Here is a 6,000-nt window from a genome sequence, read left to right on the forward strand (position 1 = left end):
AAAACTCATATTGTACATCCCATTCTTTACTATTATTAATTAGCACTAATTTTCAAAAAGTGAGGGGGTTCATATTTGATATATTGCCCAAAACTTTTTAAAACTCAATATTTTCCCCAAGATTTTAGATTAACACAGCAATGTAGTAAAATCTCGATTATCTCATGATTCCTCATGAAGTCAAAAGGACTAACATTCCCAAAAGCTTTTTCCATTGCGCCAGTGACATATATTTTACATTATCCAGCATGCAAAGTGCTGGATATGTTGAAGCAGAGTCCAAAGGCATACCACTAGAGACCAACTCTTTGGCTGACATTGATCAATTAATCAGCACGCTGGCTCTAGATGTTCAACCAGCTGTAAAAGTACCTGACTGTGCTATCAAACAACCCATATCTCGTTGTCATCCACAAAGATATGATGACATACTCACTGACATCTGGATACATTAGATGTATGATATTCTCCAACCTGCCAACCTAATCCATTAAAGTGCCAAGGACCTGCAATTTCATCAGCATGGGAACTTCCTTTACCAACAGATCACAACTCATCTTTAGCTAGTGCTTTTAGGGAATTACCTGAGGCTTTGAGAGAAACAGAATTTTAGGATCACGGATTTAGAGCAGAAAAGGACCTGACAAGCCTTTTAGTTCAAACCATTCATTTCACTGGTGAAGAAACAGAATGATAGAAATCATATAGCTAGTAAATGGCAAAGTTGGGATTTAAACTCAGCTCCTCTAAAGGTTAAATAGTGAGTAAATGACAAAGGTGGGATTTGAACTCAACTCCTCTAGAGGTTACATACCCAGTAAATGGAAAAGGTAGGATTTAAATGCAGATCCTCTAGAGATCAAATAGCTAGTAAATGACAATGGTGAGATTTGAACTCTGATCCTCTACTCCATTCTTAATCTTTGTTGTGTCCCGGATCCTTTTGGAAGAATCTGAGAAGTTCCTTTCTCAGAATCATGTTTTTAAAATAAATTTATTTATTTTATTTAATAAATAATTTAATAAATTTAATAAAAATAAATAATTTAATAAATTTAATAAAATAATAAAATAATTTATTTATTTAAAATAAATTTAAAATAAAATACAAAGGAAACCAAGTTTTTGGAAATACAGTTATGAAGATATTCTTTAAAAACAAATTCCCAACCCCTCAACTGTACCATGCTGCCTTTCACCAGTCTAGTTCCTCCATGAGAAATGATTTAGGTCATCTCTTCCCATCATTACTTTTCTCTCTGGCCACCACTGCAGGTCCTCTTGCTTTAGTCTGGCAGGACTCACAGAGCCCAGAAAACCAGTTTTCTGAGCACGTTGAGAAACAAGAGACTCCAACAGTGTAATTTCTTGTCTGCTGTGGCCTGGGATTGACAGAGTATGGGGACAATGTGACAGGTTGCCCACAGCACACAGCTGGCGAGGCTCATTTTAAGCACTGCTGAAAGTTCCTTTTGACAATCAGAAATTCAGAGTGTTTCATTTTATCAAAGAAGCCTGTTCTAGGAAAATACTAAACACCCAACGGGTGACAACCCTACAGACCACACAAATGGAGATTACAGTGGAAGGAAAAAATGCATGCTAAAATATATCATAAACATGTCACACTTTAAAGGAGGAAAAAGTTATCTTTCACTTCAGTTCATAGAATTGCATATTATTATACATATAAACATACAACATACATAATTATGTATGTAAAATACATGTTAAATACATAATAGACACATCACACTTTTAAGAAGAAATGCAGTCTCACTTTATTCATGGAATTGCACATCATGACATATAAACATATAACATATCACATAATTATATATGGGGAAATGAATGTTAAAATACGTAATAGACATCATACTTTTGAGAGGAAAAAAGTAGTTTTTCAATTTAGTTCATGGAATTTCATATTATTAAATATAGATACACACATCTATACATACATATAAATAGAAACATAAACATCTCTCTCACACATATACAACAACAATAACAACATTTAAAAGCTGATGATAAGGCGATCTAAGGAGGTTAAAATAATTTGCCTGAAGTTATACAGTTAGTGAGCAGCTAAAGCATTATGATTTCAAATAAAGATCTCTTTCCACTGAACAATGTGAAAAAATAATCTTTTACTTCAGTTCATTGAATTATATATCATTGGTAAAGTGATATATAAAATATATTTACATATTTAAATATGTTCTAATATATGGAATTTAAGTTTATTAATATATTTATACATCATATGTATATTATACATGCAAACATATTATAATAAAATATGCATTTCCATTAATTAAATTGAAAGGTTACTTTTTCTCTCAATTTTATATATACATACACAAATATACATATTTGTATACATATATCCATTTATATTTACATATTTATGTATATATGCATTTGTATGTAGATAAATAGATATGTATGTATATATACACAACACACACATACACACATATACATATGGATTTTGAGAAGAAAATTTGCCTTTCTATTCATTCATGGAATTGCATATCATTGTTTCTTTCCTTTAAGATGTATCAGTAAGTTTGTCTTTACAGAATCATGGATCGTAGATTTCAATCTAAAGTGACACGAATCACTTTTGAATCCCTGATCCTCAATTTACTTGTCTGCAAAATGAGATGACCTCTGAAGTAACTTTTAATTCTAAATCTATGATCCTATTGGAAGTCACCTTAATTCTTTAAACCTTCTTCATCTACAAAATAAGAGGATTATATTTGAGAGCTTCCAAGTTCCCTTTCAGGTCCAAATGCAAGATTCCATACTCCTAAGTCACTTTACCTCTATAATTCTTAGTTTCCCTAAATTGAAAATGAGAGAGTTAGTCTAGTTGTCTTTAAGTACTAAGGCTATAGTCCTCTCACTAGACATGAGATGGCACTGAAGGAGACTCTGTGTTTTTTTTACAGTCCATTTGCTTCTCATGATTCACTTTTTTCCCCCAAAATTCCTTCATGATAGAGATTTGTGAAAGTCACAAGAAAGAAAACTGAGACAAATCATTGTCACTCAACTGTGGTAAAAGACTGATAACTGTTTTGTCTTCTTTGATTTCTGCTTCTCTTATCCAACTACTTTCCCCTAGGAATACTTCCCCATTAGAATAGATGTTCCATGAGTGTGTATCTTTCCTATATATATTGTAATATATATTTATATATTTCAATCTAATCAATTTTCCTTTTAATCCTATGCATAATTTTTATGGGATGATATCCATAGATTTCACAAACTCACAGTGGAATCCAGGACTCACACATATATAGGTGTACATTTAAAAAATTAAAAAGCATTGATTAATTTTTAAAAATTATATCAATGTGCCTATTGAACTAATAAATAAAATTAAGAGTTGGTTTTATAAAAACAAAAAACAAAATAGGTAAACCTTTGGTTAATTTGATCAGAAAAAGGAAAGAAAAAAATCAAATCACTAGCACCAAAAGTGAAAAAAGCAAACTTACCACCAATAAAAATGAAATTCAAGAAATAAATAGGAGCTATTTTGCTCAACCATGTGGCAGCAAATCTGACAATCTAATCAAAATGGATGAATATTTACAAAAATGTAAATTGCCCAGATTAACAGAAGAGGAAATTAAATATTTAAATAGTCCCATTTTAGAAAAAGAAATTGAACAAGCTAATAATGAACTCCCTAAGGAAAAAATCTCCAGAGCCAGATGGATTTACAAGTTAATTCTATCAAATATTTAAAGAACAATTAATTCCAATACTATGTAAACTATTTGGAAAAATAGGTAAAGAAGGAGTCTTGCCAAATTCTTTCTATGACACAAATATGGTACAAACCAGAAAGAGCCAAAATAGAGAAAGAAAATTGCAGACCAATCTCCCTTATGAATATTGAGGCAAAAATTTTAAATAAAGTATGAGCAGAGAGATTACAGCAATTTATCAGCAGAATAATATGCTATGTCCAAGTGAGATTTATAACAGGAATGCAGGGCTTGTTCAATATCAGGGAAACAATTACTATAATCTCTCCATATCAATAACAAAACCAACAGAAATCATATGATAATCTCAATAGATCAGAAAAAAAAAACCTTTTACAAAATGCAGTACCTACTCGTATTAAAAAAATACTAGAGATCATAGGGACAAAGGGAGCTATCCTTAAAATAATAAGCAGTATCTATTTAAAGCCAATAGCAAACACTATTTGTAATGGAGAGAAGCTGGACACATTCTCAATAAGATCAAGGTGAAATAAGTATGCCCATTATCACCAATATTATTCAACATTGTACTAGAAATGTTGGCTTCAGCAATAAAAAAAAAAAAAAAAAAAAAAAAAAAAAAAAAAAAAAAAAAAAAAAAAGAAAGGAATAAGAATAGTCTGTGAGGAAATAAAACTACAACTTTTTGCAGATGATATGATGACATATTTAAGGAAATTCTAGAAAATCATCCAAAAATCTACTGGAAAAAATTCTCTTCGAAATACAAGTCCAGTAAAGACACTACTGGATCAAAGAATATGCATAGTTTGATAGCCCTTTGGGTATCGTTCCAAATTACTCTTCAGAATGGTTAGATCCACTAACACTGTTCTAGTTTTCTCACATCTCTTGCAATATTTGTCATTATCTTCTCCTGTTATCTTGGCCAATCTGAGAAGTATGTAGTAGTACCTCAGACTTGTCTTAATTTGCATTTCTCTGATCAATAGTAATTTAGAGCATTTTTTCGTATGACTATATAATTGGTTTTAATTTCTTTATCTGAAAATTGTCTGTTCGTATCTTTTGACCATTTGTCAATTGGACAATGGCTTTTATTCTAATAAATTTGAGTCAATTTTATATTTTTTAGAAATGTGGACTTTGCCAGGACCCTTGGATATAACATTATTTCCCAGTTTTCTTCTTCCCTTCTAATCTTGTCTCCATTAGTTTCACTTGTACAAAACCTTTTTTAATTTAATATAATCAAAATTACCCATTTTGCATTTTATAATGTATTTTAGTTCTTCTTTGGTCATAAATTCTTTCCTTCTTCACATATTTGAGAGTAGATTATCCTTTGTTCTAATTTGCTTAAGCTGTCATTCTTTATGTCTAAATCATGAATGCATTTTGAAATCTTGGTATTAGGTGTTGGTCAGCACCGAGTTTATGCCATACTATTTTCCAGTTTTCCTAACAATTTTTGTCAAATAGTGAATTCTTATCCCAGGAGCTAGGATTTTTAGGTTTATCAAACACTAGATTACTATAGTCATTGAATATTGTGTCTTGTGAACCTAACCTATTCCACTGACCAATGACTATTTCTTAGCCAGTACCAAATGGTTTTGATGACTGCTACTTTATAATATAGTTTTAAGTCTGATACAGCTGGATTACCTTCATTGAGGACCAGGGAATTTAAATTGTCTAACCAAAACCTCACAATGAATAAAGTGGTTGAGCTAGAATTCTTAGAATCATATATTTAGACTTGAAATGTACCTTAAGGGAATTAGACGAAATGATCTTCTATTTAGATATGAGAAAACTGAGCCTCAGATAGGTTAAATTACTACCCAAAATCATACAGATTGTAACCAAAAGAGCTACCATTGCAACTTAAAGCTCTCTTTAGACTTCAAATCCAATGTTATTTTTAGTAGGCTACCCCACTGCAGGAATAATTGGAGCGTAGATGTTACAGTGGACTGAATGTCATATCTAGAGCCAGGAAGACCTTAGTTAAAATCTGACCTCAGATACTTGCTAATTGTGTCGCCTTCAGTGAGTCATTTAACCCTTTTTGCCTCAGTTCCACATCTCTAAAATTAACTGAGGAAAGAAATGTCAAACCATTCTAGTATCTCTGTCAAGAGAACCCCAAATGAGGTCTCAAAGAGTCAGGGATGACTAAAATGATTGACTTAATGAGGTCTGCAGATTGCCAAGATCTCTGGACTTCTGGCATTCTTTG

Source organism: Antechinus flavipes, chromosome 5 (assembly GCF_016432865.1).
Source record: "Antechinus flavipes isolate AdamAnt ecotype Samford, QLD, Australia chromosome 5, AdamAnt_v2, whole genome shotgun sequence".
NCBI classification, from domain to species: Eukaryota; Metazoa; Chordata; class Mammalia; order Dasyuromorphia; family Dasyuridae; genus Antechinus; species Antechinus flavipes.